The sequence below is a fragment of the Dromiciops gliroides genome, chromosome 4, assembly GCF_019393635.1.
Source record: "Dromiciops gliroides isolate mDroGli1 chromosome 4, mDroGli1.pri, whole genome shotgun sequence".
NCBI classification, from domain to species: domain Eukaryota; kingdom Metazoa; phylum Chordata; class Mammalia; order Microbiotheria; family Microbiotheriidae; genus Dromiciops; species Dromiciops gliroides.
Window position 1 is genome coordinate 53,337,500 of NC_057864.1, and position 19,537 is coordinate 53,357,036.

The 19,537-nt window shown below is 41.3% G+C and overlaps 1 protein-coding gene across 6 annotated transcripts in view; it reads left to right on the forward strand.

Moving 5' to 3' along the window:
• The window catches only part of LOC122753444 (nitric oxide synthase 1 adaptor protein), a 407,315-nt gene that overhangs the window by 246,359 nt on the left and 141,419 nt on the right, over positions 1 to 19,537 (forward strand). The gene's annotated exons all lie outside the window — the stretch shown is intronic.

Here is a 19,537-nt window from a genome sequence, read left to right on the forward strand (position 1 = left end):
AGGCAGACACCCTACCATACATGTCCTTAGTATTGCCTGTAATGTCAAATGTGATAGGTCTTCACTTAAGACTCACAGCAGCACACAGAATTTTTTACCTGTATGGGACCTCAGAGATCATCTGTCCATTCTGTCCATTCAACGCCTTCATTTTATAAATTGACCATATTTAATATCCTCAGTAAAGGGTTGCGTGTGTGTGTGTGCGCGCGCGCGTGAGAGAGAGAGAGAGAGAGAGAGAGAGAGAGAGAGAGAGAGAGAGAGAGAGAGAGAGAGAGAGAGAGAGAGGGAGAGAGGGAGAGGGAGAAGGAGGGAGAGGGAGAAGGAGGGAGGGATACACTTCTGGGTTACAGATACATAGTGAATAACACTCCCTCTTCCCTCCCCAACCTCACCTTAATGACCATAGACTCTTAACAATTACACAAAAGCTTTGGCAGGTCCATACTTATAAGGCCCAAAAAGTTTTGAATGTGGCTCAGCAGGAGAATATAAGTCTATTGTCTCAAGACCTGTCTAGTTAAGCCTTGAGACATTGGCCATTTGGTGATTTTTTCCCCCCCAAAACTCAAGAACACAATTTACCTAGTTGTAGAGGTTTTACCATCTGGATTCATGGAAGAAGCTTCCCAAACAGAGAAAAATGACTGACCTTTTAGGCATTGAGTGATGTGACTTTTACTTCTGCTTTGCACCTCTGTGAACCATAATTTAAAACAGCATGAACTATAATAAACTGAGTTACATTAGGTCCTAACAGATGGGATTTGTTGGACTGGATTGGGACCTCATATGATATGTGCCCAGGATGAGACAAGTTGGACAAGTCGGATGAGATCCCGTGGTACCTGTCATTAGTAGAAGCTATAATCAATATAGATAAAGTACCATTGGGAGAGTCAAAGGAAATATAATACTTTCCAGGCTACCTCCTGCTAGTGAAACAACATCTGTCTTTATTTTTTAGGGCCATTGCTGCTTTCCCTTTGTTCCCACTCATGGGAAAATGCAAAAAACAAACAAACAAACAAAACCATAGTTTACTCTACAGGCTACTGTCCCACCTATTCTTGATAATGCTTGAGGAGGAAGTAACGAAGTAGATAGAAGAACTGTGCCTGTGGTTTCCAAACTGAAAATAACATTCAAATCCTGCATCCATGAAACACCTGTGCCTCCCCTCCTATTGGTAGTGACCATGGAAATTCACCTGGCAGCTGTGCAGTGAAGTAGCTACAGGGCCAGGCCTGGAGTCTGGAAAACTCATCTTCCTGAGTTCAAATCCAGCCTCAGATACTTACTAGCTCTGTGACCTGGGCAAGTCACTTCACCCTGTTTGCCTCAGTTTCCTCATCTGTAAAGTGAGCTGGAGAAGGAAATGGCAAATCTCTCCAGTATCTTTGCCAAGGAAAGCCCAAATGGGGTCATGAAGAGTTGGACACAACTAAAATGACGGAACAACAACAATGGAAATTGACCAACCACCACCATAAAGAGATACTGATCTGAGAAGCTGCTATACAGCCTGGTTAGAAATAGTAAGGGTACATATGTAATATCAACCTTCCTGCCCCAGTTGCAATTGGTTGAGGGGCCTTTCCCTTTGAGATGTGCCTCATGGGAAACCCTTTCCTAGGAGCAAGGATTAGAAATGTGAAACATTTAGCCTTTTGTTGCATATTATTCTGATAACTGTGTTTCAATGCAATGGGTTTTCTTAGTCATCCTGTGTATTTTGCATTATGCATTTAAAAATGTTCTTTGGAGGGGCAGCTAGGTGGTACAGTGGACAAAGCACTGGCCCTGGAGTCAGGAGGACCTGAGTTTCAAATCTGGCCCCAGACACGACACTTACTAGCTGTGTGACCCTGGGCAAGTCACTTAACCCTCATTGCCCGGCAAAAAAGAAAAAAAAGAAGACCAAAAATAATTTTTAAAGTTCTTTGGAGAAGGGGCTTTTAGCTTTATCAGACTGCCCTAAGGGTCCGTGACACAAAAATAGTTAAGAACTCATGCTCTAGGAAGTCATGGGAATATATTCATTTTCTCAGAGAGAATTAGGCTTCTCCCATTTTACTGATTCAGGCCAGCAATCCCCTGGAACCAGGAACCATCAATTCCTTCCCTTAGTCTTATACTCTCTCCAAGTGACACCCAATGTTAACAGTATCATCTTATGGACTGGGGAGAAGGATCCTCCAGAAATTCTACTTTACCCCAATAGCCAGTGATCTACTTAGATCCAAAGGAGAAAAGATTTCCAGTATGTTAGGCTATATTTTTGGAACTCGAGAGATTAGTGTTTCACTTTCTGCAGTCGTGAGTTTTACAGATAGTTTAGCATAGAATATCAAGAAGCATACGTTTTTATATCTCACCCTTATGTCCAATGATTCTGTGTTCTCATATTGTTGGACAGGATGAATAGGAGAAACCAAAAAGCCCCTTTGATACCATTCATCATACTGAACACTTCTTCCATATCTTTCCACTGCTCCCAGGCTTCCTCTGAACTCTTGTTAAACCTCTTTTACTTATATTTACTCTGGATGGCTGTACAGAGAAAGATGATCAGTGGGCCAATAATAAGTGAAAGGACTGCCTGGGAATGATTGTGGAATGAAATTATTGTTTCACTGAATTCTCTTCCTTCTTTATTTGCTTTCCAAACATGATTAGTATTTCATTAGCACATCCCACACAAACGGTGGTGTGTGGATGTGATATCAGTATGTGACACGTATCCTCACTTCTTTGTTTCTGGAGAGCAGGGACAATATTTACTTAGTTTTTATTTAGTAGGCCTAATGTGTGCCTATTTATTTGGTAGGCATGATATGTGACTACTAAAGAATCAAAATTGCAGTGAACCACAGGGTAATGTTGAGATAAATGGTGGGCTTATGTAGACTGCCGTACATTACTAAATGACTTTCCTGACCTCATAGAGCTGATAGCTTAGTGGCAGTGGCTATAACAGTTAATACTACATAATAGGAGCATTAGTGAATTGCAGAACTGGATAAGATTTGAGGGAGAATTTTATTAACAAGAGGGAATAGAAGGAGAAGACATTTGATTGGAACTTTGACAGATGAGTTGGAATTCAGCTTGCTTAGGAGATGGGAAGAAGAGCATTCCAGGAATAAGGAATGATAGAGCATGAGCCCTGAACAAGGGAGAGGGTGCTTCAGTTTATTGGGGGAATGGAATGGGAAATCTTTAAAGGTTGGAAGAAGGGCAGCTTGGGTATATGGTAATAATATTAGTTCTTTAAAAAATCTTTCTACTATTTCAAAGAGCATCTTTTTCTCCAAATAGCTCCTGGGCTGGTTTGTATACTTAAAATCTTTAGCCACACCCTAATGTATCTGAATCAATTATAGAGTGTACATAACTAGAGCATATATGGGCATACACACACATGTGTCCTCTGCAGCTCCAAGTCATAGAATCATAGACACTTTGAACTAGAAGGGACCTTAAAGTGGATCTAGTCTAAATTTCTCATTTTGCAGATGAGAAAACCTGAAGCCCCAATCAGACCTTGGTTTTTGTAAGAGAATTGGGACTAGAACCCCAGCCCCCTACACCCTCATACTTGTGGTCTTTTCTCTCTCTCTCTCTCTCTCTCTCTCTCTCTCTCTCTCTCTCTCTCTCTCTCTCTCTCTCTCTATCTCAGAGCAATGAGTGTTAAGTGACTTGCCCAGGGTCACACAGCTAGTAAATGTCAAATATCTGAGGCTGGATTTGGACTCAGGTCCTCCTGAATCCAGGGCTGGTGCTTTATCCATTGTGTCACCTAGCTGCCCCCATACTTTCAGTCTTTATAAGCAATTTTCCTGGGTCAACTACTGGGAAATAATCTGAATCCATAATGGCTGCTAACCTTTACAAGGGCAGCTAGATGGTGTAGTGGATAGAGCACAGGGTTTAGAATCAGGAAGACATCTTCCTGAGTTCAAATCATACCTCAGACACTAAACTAGCCATGTGACCCTGGACAAGTAATTTAAACTTGTTTGCCTCAGTTTCCTCATCTGTAAAATGAGCTGGAGAAGGAAAGGGCAGACCACTCCAGTATCTTTGCCAAGAGAACGGCAAATGGGGTCATAAAGAGTCTGACATGACTGAAACTAAGCTAAACAACGAAAGCCTTTGCATAGCATTTTTAAAATCTACAAAGCAGCATGATCTCATTTGTGCCTAACATTAACCTTGTGAGGTAAGTGCTATAGGGTTTATTGTCCCCATTTTAGAGATGGGGAAACTGATGATCAGAAAGTTTAAACAATCCGCCCCTCATCACAGCCAGTAATTGTCACAGGTGGTGATGGAGCCCAAGCATGACTCTCAAGTTCCACATGCTTTCCATTATGCCATCCAGCCTCACCTGAGCAGACAAGAAGATGGGGCCTCATATGATATTTATGAGTACCCCCTGTCTTTGTGTAAAGCACTGGAATTGGTCCTGTGAAGCATATACAGTATCAGCCACTGCCATCAAGGAGTCTACAGTCCATTCAGAGGCTAGTACAGGAAAAATGAAGTAACAGTGAAGACTGCGTTCAGTTTTGAAATATGCAGCTTAAAAAAAACAACAACAAAGTTGCAAATAGGGGAGATTGACAGTTTCGTAATCAGTCTTCTTTTCCTGCTTTTTGCGTGGTAAAATGTTCGTGTTTGTTACTGTTTGTCAAGTCCATAATCATAAAAAGAGAAAAAAATTAAGACAGTAATAGAAGAGATGTTCTAAGGCAGTGAGTGCATGAGCTGCTGAGTAAATTGCATAGACAGTAATTGCTATAGAATTCAGAGGAGAGAGATCAATCATTTCAGGCTCTGGTGGGTCGGGAAATGAAGAGATGATATTTAAACTCGGGCCTTGAAGGATGGGCAAGCTTTTTCTGGGAGTTGGAAAAGAAAGGAAAGGCATTCACAGAATCTGCCTTGGAAGGGACTTCAGAGGTCATGTCCAACTGGTGCCTTCATAGTAATCCCCAATAAGAAGAGATTTCTTTTTAAAATCCAACCTCCAGCAAGACGGAACCTCATACTCCTAAGGCAGTCCATTCTATTACTGGGCAGCTCTAACCAAATTTATTTATCCTTAATATTGAACCTAAATCTCCTTATCTGCAACTTCTTCCCAAGGACGAAGAAGAACTGGTTCAATTCTTTCATATGTCAACTTTTTAGGTACTTAAAGCTAGCTAATCATTTACCACCCCAAGTGTTTTCTTCTCCAACACAGATATCCTCAGTTCATTTCAGGGGATTACATCATAGCACAGAACTCAGAGACAGAAAGTACAAGGCCTCTTTTGGGGAAAGAGTGAATCAGTTGGGCAGCTAGATGGCACAGTGGTTAAAGCACCGGCCTTGGATTCAGGAGTACCTGAGTTCAAATGCGGCCTCAGACACTTGATACTTACTAGCTGTGTGACCGTGGGCAAGTCACTTGACCCCCCTTACCTAAAAAAAAAAAAAAAAGAGTGAATCAGTCAATATATGAGCTGGTAAAGCACAGATATTATGTTGGTTCTATCTTCGCATGGTCCCCAGAACTTGGCATGGTGCATCACATTTAGCATAATAAATGTTGACTGAGTTGAGTTGAGTTGAATTAAGTTACCACTAGAGTCAAGGGTTTGTATCAGTAAGTGGGAGATAAGGTTGGAAAAGTAGATTGTGACCATCTTGTGGAAATCCTTTTAATGCTAAACTAAAAAGTATGGACTTTATTCTGTAAACCATGGAAAGCCACTTGAAATTTCTGATTGGGAAATAAGAGGATGAAAGCTGGATTGTAGGGAAATTATCTGACAGTGTGGTAATCATATGTATTTCATTGTCAGAGCATACCCCCTTGGTAGGTGTCTACAATTCCTTTGCAGAGAACTCAGACTTTTCATAATTGCAAAGTAATGGCTTTTTATACTGAAAAAGTAGAATATACCAAAAAAAGTAGAATATGCAGAAATGGAAATACACATGGGGAAAATAAATGAGAGGAGAAAGAAAGGAGATCAAAGAAGACTAGGCTGGTGAGCTGTTACTGGAATAAAATGAAATTATATACATAGAGGATATTATTTATAATAATCATCATCAAGATGTCTCACTAATTGGAAGTAAGATGTTAGAGATTATTTGAGAGAAAAAACTAGAATAATAGCTGACATTTATATACGACTTTATAGATTACAAAGTACTTTCCATCTGTTATCTCAGTCTACATTGTGTGTTGGTTTCCAAAGGCGGAGACTCGGGGGTTTGGATCTGTAATGGAGTGTTTGGCCTCCTGTTCTGCTAATGCCTTCTTTGATTTTTCTATAAGAGTCCTTCCTTCCCTTCCAGCCATTGTGGAGTCAAGAACAGAAATGGAACCTTGCCTTGGGAATAGTTCCAGAAGAGAGTGGCTAGCTAAGGCTATATGGAACTGGGGACCCTGCCAGCATAATGCAATTCTTACGTCTATAGAGGCTTCTGTGTAGAGAATGAAAAGCAAGACCAGAAGCACCGAGTAAAAGAAACTCAGAGAAAGAGAGATGAAACAAGTGGTGAAGTGTCAGGATGGCTCAGTCAATTGGATTTTCCACTTCCTCCCCCAATTGTTGACCTTTAAACTATTTCACCAGATCCTCTTCCCCCAGAGGCCTTCTCTACACTTACTGCTCAAACCCGCATTCATCACTTAGCTTGTTTAGCCTCAAGAGTACATAGGTGAGGGGCAGCTAGGTGGCATAATGGATAGAGCACTTGCCCTGGATTCAGGAGGACCTGAGTTCAAATCTGGCCTCAGACACTTGATACTTACTGGCTGTGTGACCCTGGACAAGTCACTTAACCCTCATTGCCCTGCAAAAAACAAAACAAACAAACAAACAAACAAAAGAGTACATAGGTGAGCCAGCAAAGTGCGTTAGCATAGACTGATTCGGAGATGGAGAGTGGAGAGTTATTCTTAAATTACACTGCTGTTGTTCAGTTGTGTCTTTAAAGGCAGAACGTTGTTGTTATTGTTCAATCCTATCAACCATTTGTGACCCCATTGGGGGCTTTCTTGGAAAAGATACTGAAGTGATTTGCCATTTCCTTCTGCAGCTCATTTTACAAATGAGAAAACTGAGGTAAACAGGGCTTGCCCAGGGTCACAGAGCCAGTGAGTGTTTGAAGTCAGATTTGAACTCAGGAAGATGAATCTTCCTGATTACAAGCCCAGTTCTCTATGCAGTGTACCACCCATAGACCACACTACTATTAGTTATTTATTTGGTTTTTTTGATGAGGCAATTGGGGTTAAGTGACTTGCCCAGGGTCACACAGCTAGTAAGTGTCAAGTGTCTGAGGCCGGATTTGAACTCAGGTCCTCCTGAATTCAGGGCCGGTGCTCTATCCACTGTGCCACCTAGCTGCCTCACTACTATTAGTTATAACAATAGCTAACATATAGAGAGCACTTTGAGGCTTGCAAAGAGATTTATGTATTTATGTCTCATTTGAATTTTGCAACAACTTTGTGAGGTAGGTGTTATTATTATTTCCTCTTTTGACTCATATTGCAGATTTGGAAAAATTCTGGGCTCAGATAATTTGTCAAAAGTCAATCTGGTGATTATGCAATTGAGAGTAGGTCTTTTCCCTCCTCCCTCCCCTCCTTATTTCCTTCTTCCTTTTGAATGCTTACTTTCTTTATTTTTTTTTTAATTATTCTCAAGTTTCCTTTATTTGGTTCAGACAAAAGTGGGACTCATTTTCACTATTCTCTTTTCCATGACTTTTCATCTTATGGACTTGTAATGTACAATAGTTATTTCCCTCCACTTCTTTCTCTTTTTTGTCCCAATTCAATCCTCTGTCCATCCCATTTTCAACTTCTTCTAAAACCATTAAATTAGATCAAAACCACTCTCAGACTCAAAATCATTTTAACCTTACTCCATAACATTTAAAGCTATTAGAGTTCTGATAAGATACTTGTTTCTTAACTTCCATGTAAAGACTTCATCCCCTCATATTCCCTTCCAATTAAACAAATATGTGTCTCTTTCTAAGTTTCTCTTTCTCTTTTCAAATTTTCTACTGAATTCTGGCCTTTTCATCAGGAATGCTTGGAATAACTTTTTTTAATTATAAAAGTATTTTATTATCTTCCAGTTCCAGCATTTGTTTTTTATAAGTTTTCTAGTTTGAATGCTTACTTTCTTTTGTCCATATTCACATCACAACTTGCCTCCCTACAGAGCCTCATATGTTTCTCAATCTTCCTGCAGGGAAGCTTCATTCCTGCGTTACTAACATCACAACGGTTGGCCTTGGTAACAGGACATGATGTAATGGTGGGGGAGAGTTAGTAGAAGGGAAATCCAGCACTAAGTTGGATGGGATGACTATAGAATAATGGGAAGAAGCAATTGTTTAAAATATTAATGATAGTAATAACAAAGCCACCTGACCCATTCAGGAATACTTTTACTCAAGAGAATTTGCCATCATGGGAGTATGGGGGAAACAAGATTGGGAGAAGCCGTATTTTATGTCTTAAGTTCTGAGATGAGTGAAAAATCTGAGAGTTTCTCTGTAATTAATGATTGATTTATTAATTATGTTAGCTAATACTCAATAAAGTGATGGTCAGTAGTTTCTCTTGACAAACCAAAGACAAAACCATGGAGAGGCTGAAAGCTGTAATATATTTTTTGGAAAAGGAGATGCCCCAACAAGTAAGAATCAAGCCTGGGCAGGTAGGTGGTGCAGTGGATAGAGCACCAGCCCTGGATTCACGAGGACCTGAGTTCAGATCTGACCTCAGACACTTTGACACTTACTAGCTGTGTGACCCTGCCCCCCCCCCAAAAAAAAAAAAAAAGAAAGAAAAGAATCAAGCCTGATTGGTGAACATTTAATGAGGAGGTGGGCTAGAAGTCTTCAGCTCCTTCTCCTGAGAATGTGGCTTGATATTGAAATGCAGGTGCTTCTAGCAATCTGGATGTGGAAATTCATCTCTATCCAGATCACTCTGGTTGGTTTTTTCCTTCATGAGCTGGGTCACCCTAAATTCTAATGGAGGGGTGCAAGGACGGGGGCTCACCCAGACTGGATTTTGTGTCTACTAATTGGGTGGGGTCTGGCCCAAGATGGAGGAGGATGTTCCTACAGGGTTAGAGCAATCTCTCAGTCATGTTTTCCAGAGACTGACTGACCTTCTCATGGGGCTGGCCCTAAATGAGGAAATAAAAGGAGAAAAACCTGGATCCTAACTGAATAATTGGCTATTAATATAATAGTAAAATAATAATTTTACTTCTAATCTTCCTTTGCCCATATGGTAAAGTGCCTCAAGGATGCAGCCTCCTCTGTTCAAGGTCACTGCAGCAGTTTGGGCATCTGCAAAATGACTTGGTTGAGCAAAAGAGGATGTGGGAGAAAATACGGCGTCCACTTGAATCTACTTCAGAGAATCCTGGGATGGCAGATTGCCATGCTTGGAATTAAGTCGAGGGCTCCCCTTGAGCATTTCCTCAGAGCTTCCTATGACTGCCTATCAGTGTTGTGGTAGAAAATCACTGCACAGGGAAATGGGAGTGTAGATTCTCCCCCTACCCAGCCCTGCAAGTGAAGGACCAGTTATCTTCAACTTTTATTAGCGATCTATGGTTCTACCCTTTGTCCTTGTATGGGATCAATTAAAACTCCAAGGAAAAGACCGCCACCTGCTGACAGTTGAGGATTATCATTGTTATCCTTTGAATTAGTGTCATTCTTCCAGATCCCCTCCCAACTATGTGTCTTTTGCAAATTGTTGGATCATGGAGCATCTTAGAATAGAAGCTTCTTAAACATGAGAAGCATTTCTGCTTAACTTCCTGTCAATGGAAGCCTAAGGAGTGTCTTGTGGAGGTGTCTTTTTAAAAAATGGATAATAATTTGTTTTCTGATGTTCCAGAGAATATAACTAGGCTTGTGGGTGAAAATCATAGGAAGGGAGATATCAACTCAAAGTAGGGAAGAAAGAACTTTCTAACAAGACCTCCCCAATAAGGAAGGAAGGAAGGAAGGAAGGAAGGAAGGAAGGAAGGAAGGAAGGAAGGAAGGAAGGAAGGAAGGAAGGAAGGAAGGAAGGAAGGAAGGAAGGAAGGAAAAAGGAACAAGGGAAGGAGGGAGGGAAGGAAGGAAGGAAACAATCTGTTAAGTGTCTACTATGTACCAGACACTGTGCTAAGGGCTTTACAAATATTATCTCATTTAGTCCTTACCTGGGAGGGAAGTCCTATTATCATCTCTATTTTGTAGTTTAGGGTCTATGCTATTATTATCCCTTGGGTACTATTATCCTCATTTTATAGTTGAGGAAATTGAATCAGACAGAGTTTAAGTGACTTGCCCAGGGTTACACAGCTAGCAAGTATCTGAGACCAGATTTGAACTCAGGTCTTCCTGATTCCAGTCTTGTTTTCTATCCACTATACCACCTGATAGTCCTTAAAGATAGAAATGGGCTGCCTAGTGAGTTATGAAGCTCCTCTTCACTGGAAGTGTTCAAACACAGGGTAAGTAACCACATTTTTTTTTAAGTAACCACATTTTAAGGAGAGTCAGTGTGGCAAAGTATATAGAGTGCTGCACTTGGAAATAAGAAGACCTGGATACAACTCCTGCCTCTGAGTAACTGAGTAAATTAAGTAACCTGAACCTCAGTTTTCTCATCTGTAAAATGGTAATGATAATGCCTGTGGCACCCATGTCACAGAGCTGTGAGATTCAAATAAAAGAACTAATGTTATTTTAAAATTTAAACTGTGATATGCATATCAGAAAGGCTGTGAGGCTTAAATATTAGATTAGTGTTGACTCTTAGAGTCTGGAAGACAGACAGTCCAGCCTTGGACACACACTGACTGACTCTGGGCCAGCAATTTACTTTCTTGGTGCCCTCAGGAAACTCTCCAACTTTAAATTGTTTGGCAGTTGTAGATCTGCCTCAGTTTCCTCCTGGGTGTGGTATGGTGGTGGTTCCTATATTGGTTTAATAACAAATAACTCTCAGTCATGAATAGAATATATTTCTGCTTTGGGGGTAGGGTAGGGGTTGAGCTAAAATACTTCTGAGCTTCCTTCAATTCTTATTTCATTATTCTTTGAATTTATAAGCAGTTGGGTTGAGGGGATGAGGAGGGAGGATGGTTTATCCAATCAAGTTCAGTTGGAAGGAAACAAAACCCTTTCTTTGCTTAGACAGGTGGGATATTTGGTTGCCTCTTTTTGGAGACACCAACAACCCCCAACTATTCCAAAACACACCTTCTATCAGGATGCCCAGAGTATCCACTTTTAGTCACCCTTTGGGAGTGAGCCATCATCCTCTGTTCAAATGTAAACATGTTACCTGGGCTGCATCATTGTAACATATCGGATCATTCTGAAAGATGAGTTGATCTGTTTAACCAGCCCATTTCCCATCAGGTTTATAAGTCCCATCATTCTTCTCTAGCCTTGGTGCCCACATTTCCTCCTTCCCAAGATTGTTTCTTGTTCCCTCCTTGCTCCTACCAAATACTGGCAGACACTTTTAGTATCTCTCTCAGCTAATTCCCTAGCTAAGCAATACACAGTATGTATAACTTGGTTTGGACTTTGGGCTACATATTAGAGACTTGAACTGGCCTGCCCTCAGCTATTTTGTTCTCTCTTTTTTTAACACTTCTCCTTTTCACTTAAAAAATAGATGCCAATATTTGTTTTTAATGTACCTTGAGCGACAGTACAGGGGGAAATAGCCTGTGAATACTCCATTATTAATAATAGCCACAGTACTTATCTGGCTTCACGAATCAGTCCTCCAGGTCCCCTTCGTCATCTCAGTTGTTCTGTTCCCTGTGACCTGTCAACAAGCTCTCAGTCAGAGCTGGGATTCGGGCGGCGTTCCAGGGGCTGGGTCACTTCAGCCCTGTAGAGAACAGCTGTCACTCAGGTGTTCCCAGGCGCCGGCAGGCAGCCTGAAATTGCCTACGCTTGTTGCAGCTGTCTTTCCTTGGAGAGCTCCCCTTTAATTTGCCCTTTATGATCTCAGGTGAATCCCTGGGTGCCAGGAAGATGTCTCCTCACCTGGAACATTGAAGCTTAAGGCAGTTTTCTTCCCCTCCCCTCCTTTATGAACCTTCCCATTGAATGTTTCCAAATTAGGAGTTGTGTGCCTGCTTGCTTGCCCAGTCCCTAAGCCTGATACCAGAAGACCCTGTCTCTTAGGTCTCCCAAAACTATAGCACAGAAGTATTTCCCCTTTTGTGGCATGTGAATTGTTGGGCATTGCAAGCTGGGGAGGACTGAAAGGGAGTGTTACATACTGAAAGGAGAGGGTGGATGGGTGGAGACAATCATTTCTGCAGAGTCAAGGTTTTGCCCATACACTTCTGTGAGGACCCTGTTATCATGAAAGCCTTTGCCCCCTATGATAAGAGAGGAACTGGGGCTCCATGACACTCTACAGTCATAGCAGGAATTTTCTTTGCTAGGGCCTGGCTTCTCAATTTATGAAAATCTGATTTTACACCAAAAGTAAATTGGGGGTATCTTGTTGTTGTTGTTGTTTTGACAAAGGCTTTTTTGCTTTACAAAATCATTGTAGGGTGGAGAAGGTGGCTTTAGTTGTAGAGAAGTAAACTCTGGGCTAGGAGTTAGGAGATCTAGATTGGTCATAATTAATACCAGCTCTTCTATTAATTGACCAAGTCACTTGGTCCTTCATCCTTATCATTCTTATCTGGAAAATGACTTGTAAGAAATCAACAGTCTTTGGGGATGTGGGTATATGGGAAAATCATAGGCTAGGATGGCAGAGAATGCAGTTCCACAAGCGTTTATTCATGTAAGGGCAGTGATATATGACTAGTGAATTATGGTGAAATTTAAAAAAAAACTTATTCACAACAATACAAAACAACTACTATGTGCCAGGTGATCTATGGGGTGCTAGGAAAACAAAGATGAAAAGAAAGCAGACCTGTCCTCAAGGAACTTATTTTCTAGGGGAGGAAGAAGGAGGAAAAGACAATTTGTATGTAGATAATATCTCATCACTCAACTGATAATGCTTGCCCATTGCCAACTCTTTTGGCCTTTTCATTCAACAGTGTAGCATTTAACACTATTGACCACCTTCTCCTCCCGGACACTGTATCTTCTCTGTGTTTTCATGACATGGTTCTCTCCTACCTGTCTGTCTATCTATCTCCTCTTTCTCTTTCTCCTTTGCTGGTTCAGTGCTATCCATATCATGTCTCCAAACTGTGCATATTCCCTAAAGCTCTGTCCTACCCTTTCCTTGTGCTCTTTAACTTGTTGATCATATCAGCTTCCATAGGTTTAAGTATCATCTCTGTGCAAAAGGCTCCTCAATCTATATATACAATCTTGGTCTTTCTCCTAACTCCAGACACAAATTTTCAATTGCCTATTGGAGAGTTCAAAGCGGATGTCCCATAGGCATTCTTTTTTTTCTTTTCTTTTTTGGTGAGGCAATTGGAGTAAAGTGACTTGTCCAGGATCACACAGCTATTAAATATCAAGTTTCTGAGGTCAGATTTGAACTCAGGTCCTCCTGACTCCAGGGCCAGTGCTCTATCCACTGTGCCACCTAGCTGCCCCCCCCCCCCCCGCCCGCCCCAGGCATCTCAAAACTCAGTATGTTCCAAATGAAACTCATTACATTACCCTCTTCTAAAATCCAAGACTTTCTCTTCAATGCTTATGCATTTCAGCTTCCTTTTATGTATTGTTTTCTTCCATTAGAATGTAAGTTCCTTGAGGATAAGAAATTTCTTTTTGCTTTATTTTCTCAGTGCTTATTATGCCTGGCATGTAGTTAAGTGCTTGACAAATGTTTATTGACTTAATTTGATCCTATAGATGCTAGTACCCTCTTACTCCCAAACATATTAGTCTTCTATTTGATACAAATATTGTAAAAAAAAAGTCTTGTACAAATTGTCTCCCTAGTGCCTTGCCCAGTGGCTGGTACTTAATATTTAGATGGACTGATACATATTAATTTCTTGGGGTTTTTTGTTTCGTTTGTTTTTGTGGGCCAATGAGGGTTAAGTGACTTGCCCAGGGTCACACAGCTAGTAAGCGTAAAGTGTCTGAAGTTGGATTTGAACTCAGGTCCTCCTGAATCCAGGACTGGTGCTTTATCAACTGCACCACCTAGCCGCCCCACATTAATTTCAAGAAGGAGAAGACACCTGGGGGAATCCAAAAAGGCCTTATATAAGAGGTGGTACCTGAGCTGCACTTGGAAAGAAGTCAAGGAGCTTAAGTGACCTCTGGGAGTAAGGAGAACTGTGTTATACACACGACAAAGCAATGGAGGCAGAAGTAATTAAAAGGACACATTCTATCTCTCCACCGCCTCCATCTCACTGTGCAACTTTGAACAAGTTATTGTGAGGATCAAATGCGATAGTATTGATAAAGCTCTTAGCATAGTACCTGGTGCATAGCAGGCACTATGTGAACACCAGCTATTATCATCATCAACATTATCATTAATTGGCATTATTATTATTATGATTGGGGCAGCTAGGTGGTTCAGTGGATAGAGTGCTGTGTCTGGAGTCAGGCTGACCCGAGTTCAAATTCAACCTCAGACACTTACTAGCTGTGTGACCCCGGGCAAGTCACTGAACCTTTGTTTGACTCAGTTTTGTTATAATAATAGCATCTACCTCCCAGGGTTGTTGTGAGAATCAAATGGGATAATAATTGTAAAGTACATTAGCTGACATAAATGTTAGCTACTTGTTAATAATGATTATTTAGGCTACTTTGGTTAGAATAGAGAGTACATAAAGTGGATTAATATAGAATTAGACTAGAAAGGTCAGTGGGAGAAGCTACAGGATGTCCCCAAAGTCCCAGTGCAGATTTCTGTTATTAAAAGTTGAAAACTGCACTAAGCCTTTTGGGACACTGTATCAGAAGACTCCAAATGCCAGACTGAGGATTTTGTATTTTAACTTAGATGCAATGGTGGGGGTAGGGGAGAGGTGCACTGAAGGCTTTTGAGGCAGCACTGTGAGGATGCAAGAAAATATGGTGACCTTGGAGAGCAACAAACAGAAGGTATCAGAGGAATCAGTTATAACACGCAGGACATTTGGTGACTAAGGTGAGGGGAAGAGAGAAGGGGGAGGATGCAACACTGTCAAGGCATCATTTTGTTGAGGCAAAGTATGGCTCCCTTCTACCCATGAGTGTGCAGAATTAGTAGTTATGACACTTAGTGTGAAGCACCATCCAGAAGCCTCAGGACCTCATCCTTATAGGTGAAATCTCTTAGGCTTTTCCAGGGCTTAGGCAGCCTGTTTGGCCACACAAGGTTGTGTCCTATGCCCATGTTCCCTTGCGAGGCTAGACTTTGGGAGTCTGATGAGTGGGTTATGATTGTGGTGTAATAAATGCTAGTATGCTTCCACCACTGCAGAAAATACTTGTGATTATTTACCCCTCCAGGTGCTGCATTTAAAGCATCCTTACCACAGCATTCCTCTTATTCTCTAGGTCTGTAACCAGAGCAAAATGCGATAGAACACTGGACTGAAAGTCAGGAGCCTTGGTCTTTGCCCTCCTAGGCCACCAACTTACAATGGAATTTCAAGAAAGTTATTTCACTTCTGGGTCTTAATTTTTCTATATTATAAAATAATCACTATGTTCTCTTTTGGATCTAAAACTCAATGGTGATGAGTATGCCTTAAAAGAGTAGAGCATTTAACGTAGAATCTTCTTTATTCTATCCCCTCCCCCAAAAGATTAAGACCAAGACTGAGCTTTTGGGGAAGATGCCTATCATTCCTAAATGAGCTGTATCTGTAATGAATTAGCCGGAAGATTGACATCTCTGATTGATGTCTCTGCCCTATCATAAAAAGAATCAGGAAAATTTAGAGGCATAGAGGCAATAATTAGATAGAGGTAGAGATGATGAGGTATGAGTTGATTGTTTCCTTTCCAGAATTTCTTATGATTCTGATAAACAATCAAAGACTGCTCCGGCTGTAGAAATAATGTCTGAATATCAGCATTGTCCTTGTTTCTCAATCCCTAGCACCATAAGGACTGAAGCTGGATTAATAATCATAACAACAATCACAACTAGCATTTATATAGTACTCTAAGTTTTTGTATTTCGTATTTACAAATACCAGCTCATTTTACCCTTGCAACAATTCTGCGAGATAGGTGCTATTATTATCCCCATTTTATGGATGAAGAAACTAAGGCAGGCAGAGTTTGGGTGATTTATCCAAGGTCACAGAACTGGTGAATATCTGAGGCCAGACTTGAACCCAGGTTTTCCTGACGCCAGCCCCAGCTCTCTTGACACGTAGCTGCCAAATGAATTAACATGGTAGCCTGGAGGAAAAGGAGGGTTCATCAATACTGCCAACCCACCCTACAAGGCACTACCACCAATGATGGTAGGCCTAATTGAATTCAGCCAGCATTTGAGTACCTGCTACATTGTGTGCCCAGTACTGTGAAAATGCCTTGGAAGATAGTGAACTTGGAGGTCTTTGTAAAGCTCCCTGTGCATCTATAGTAATTTGTTTAAGTAAAATTTAACCAATCACAACATGTTTTCGTAAGTTAAGCCTGGGTTTATGGATGATGGATTAGTGTTGTTTTACTTTGTCCCAGAGGGCAGAATTAGGATCAGTGGGTTAATGTTGTAGAAAGGCAGATTTAAGGTTGATACGAGGAAAAAACCTTCTTAAGAATTAAAGTGGGCTATAAACACAATTATCACAACACTATAAATGGAAAGAGTAACAAGAAAAAGAAGAAAAATGTAATGACATATAATTAGAATAGCCAATCTTTTCCCCAAAGAAGAAATGATGTACTTTTCTTCTGTCTTTGCAGAAGTGGCAGACCATGATTATGGAACACTATATATAACGTCTGACACAATTGAAGGGTTGGTCAATTTTGCTCAACTACTTAACTCTCCATTTTTGTTGTTGTTGTTGTTATAAGGAATGGTTCATTGAGTATTTGGAAAAGAAAGTGATGTTAAAACTAAAGATATCAACTAAAATTAAAAATTTTAAAATAAGAATTCTACCATTGAAAAGGAGAATAGGTTGTTTTGGAGCCAAAGGAAGTAAAAGGTGGGTGATAACTTATCTGGGGTCACAGAATCCAAGTGTTGGAAGGAACTTCATTGGCTTGAATAAGAATCCTTCCATGATATGACTGGCAAGAGGTCATCTGGCCTCTCTTGGCCAGTTTCCTGTTCAGGCATTGGCTAGACTCAATAGCCACTGAATTCTGGTAATAATAGAGCTAGCATTTATAGAGTACTTTAAGGTTTGCAAAGTGATTTATGCATACTATTTCATCTGATCCTCACAACAACCCTGGGAGGTAGGGGCTATTATTATTCCCATTTGACAGATGAAAAAACTGAGGCACAAAGAGGTTAAGTGACTTGCCTGGGTCATGCAACTATTAAGTGTCTGAGGGCAAGTTTGAACTCAAGTCTTCCTCACTTCAGGCCCAGTGCTCTATCCACTGAGCCACCTAGCTGCAGAGTGAGGCAGCCGGGGAGAGGGGTGCTCCCCATCTATAACTGTTCAAATGCAGTTTTGCCCACAAGCCAGTCTTCCCATTATCGTGGGAAATGTGTGGTTTGAATAGATTTAGGGAGTCAGGACCAAGATAAACCTTCATCTAATACCTCTCTAAAATTGTCCTGGTCACACAAAGAGCTATACCTATGGTACAAGATGTTGTACCATGGAACTAAAATTTCGGGAGACCATCTGGCCTCAGACACTCACTAGCTGTGCAACCCAGGGCAAGTCACTTAACCCCGTTTACCTCATTTTCCCCATCTGTAAAAATGAACTGGAGGAGAAAATGACAAACCACTACAGCATCTTTGTCGAAAAAGCACTAAATGGGGTCAACAGGACTGAGATGACTGAACAACAAAAGAAATTTAACATAGACTCCTTTAGCAATGTAGGAACCATGACAATAACAAATCCCGTTTTGCTGAATTGAATTTGCCTGAATTGCTTCTTATTTTCATATATTACATTAAATGCTATTTTGAGAGAACAGGTGACTCTTGCCCTGCTTTGTGCTGCTTGTCACAGATGCCAAAATGTCCAATTGGCAGTCGGGTCACAAAAAGGAAACAGCACTGGCCAAACCACTTAAAAGAAAAATCAAGCAACAGAGAAGTCACCAATCCACTGAATCCATTATTTTTGTCTGGGACATAGCTACTGCCAAAAGGTGCCTGGGTGTTTTCTAGGCAGATAAATGTGACTCTAAGACCCATCAAAAGACTCCTTCTCAGGTGGTCTGTTTTTTTTTTTTTTTTCCCTCTGAGACACATCAGAAAGGAATGGTAAAGCCAGGCATCGGTTGTTTGCCTTCTCCTCCAGTTGCCCACCCCTTCTCCTTTTAGCCCCAACCTCAGGCTTCTCTTCAGTGCCACACAATGACTGGAGCTGAGACCTTTGGGTAGGAGGGAACAAGTACCACCAGGGGAAAATGTCAGACAACCAGGAGCCATTCAAAGAGCTAAGCTGCTGCTTGTGTAGCCGGTGTTAAATAACTGGGTTTTGTTCTATTTCTAGCCGTGTTTACTAATCATTGACTATATAGCCAACTCTGAAAGAACACTCTGGAGCTGCCCTACTCCCTCCTGCCCCGCCTCGTCCCCTGCAATCACATCCACTTCAGTGCTCCATGACGATCTGGCCTAATGGACAAAGTTGAAGGACAGTTGTCCCATTTCACGGCCCAAAGGATCATTTGGTGCCCCAGTCCTGCCACTGGCAGTCACATGTCAGTAGCTTGGTGGAAATGGCTTTAGGTTGCTTTCATTACTGCATCAAGTCAGTCCCTCTGGGTCCTCTCTCTCTTTGCTTGGGACTGCCAAAGCAAATACACTGGTTCAGTTTGTTCATGTTGAGACAAGGGGCCGGGCAAGTTGGCACAGACCCCACCATTGGTGTGAGGGTTGTGGGAGGCCAGGCAGGCAATGGGAAGCTTACAAAAGGGGGGGACTGGCCAGCCTGTTTGTTTTGAGCCTTTATCATCTACAGCCATTTGGAAGTCTGGAGCAAAAAAAAAAAAAAAAAGAAAGAAAAAGAATCAAACCCAGGAACACAGATGCTTCCTCCTCTTCTGTGACTCTGGGAATTAAAGCTAAGGAGCTTCTGGGGATCGTGGCTTGGGGAAAAGAAGGAATTTTCCTCTCTGTCCACCCTCCCATACTCACTCCTGGACTAAGGCAGAGCCTCCACAAAAAGCTACCCATTTCTCCACCCTCCACCCCATCTCCCTGAAATGAGAACAGTAGTCCAAAGCACATGTGTTTAACTTAGGGGGAATTGCTACTTAGATAAATCAAATTTAAATATTTAAGTATTCCTAGACCCTTGATTTCCATTCATTTCAATGGGTTCCATCAGAGCTACAACCCTAAGAATGCTGGTCTAGCTGGAAAAGAGCT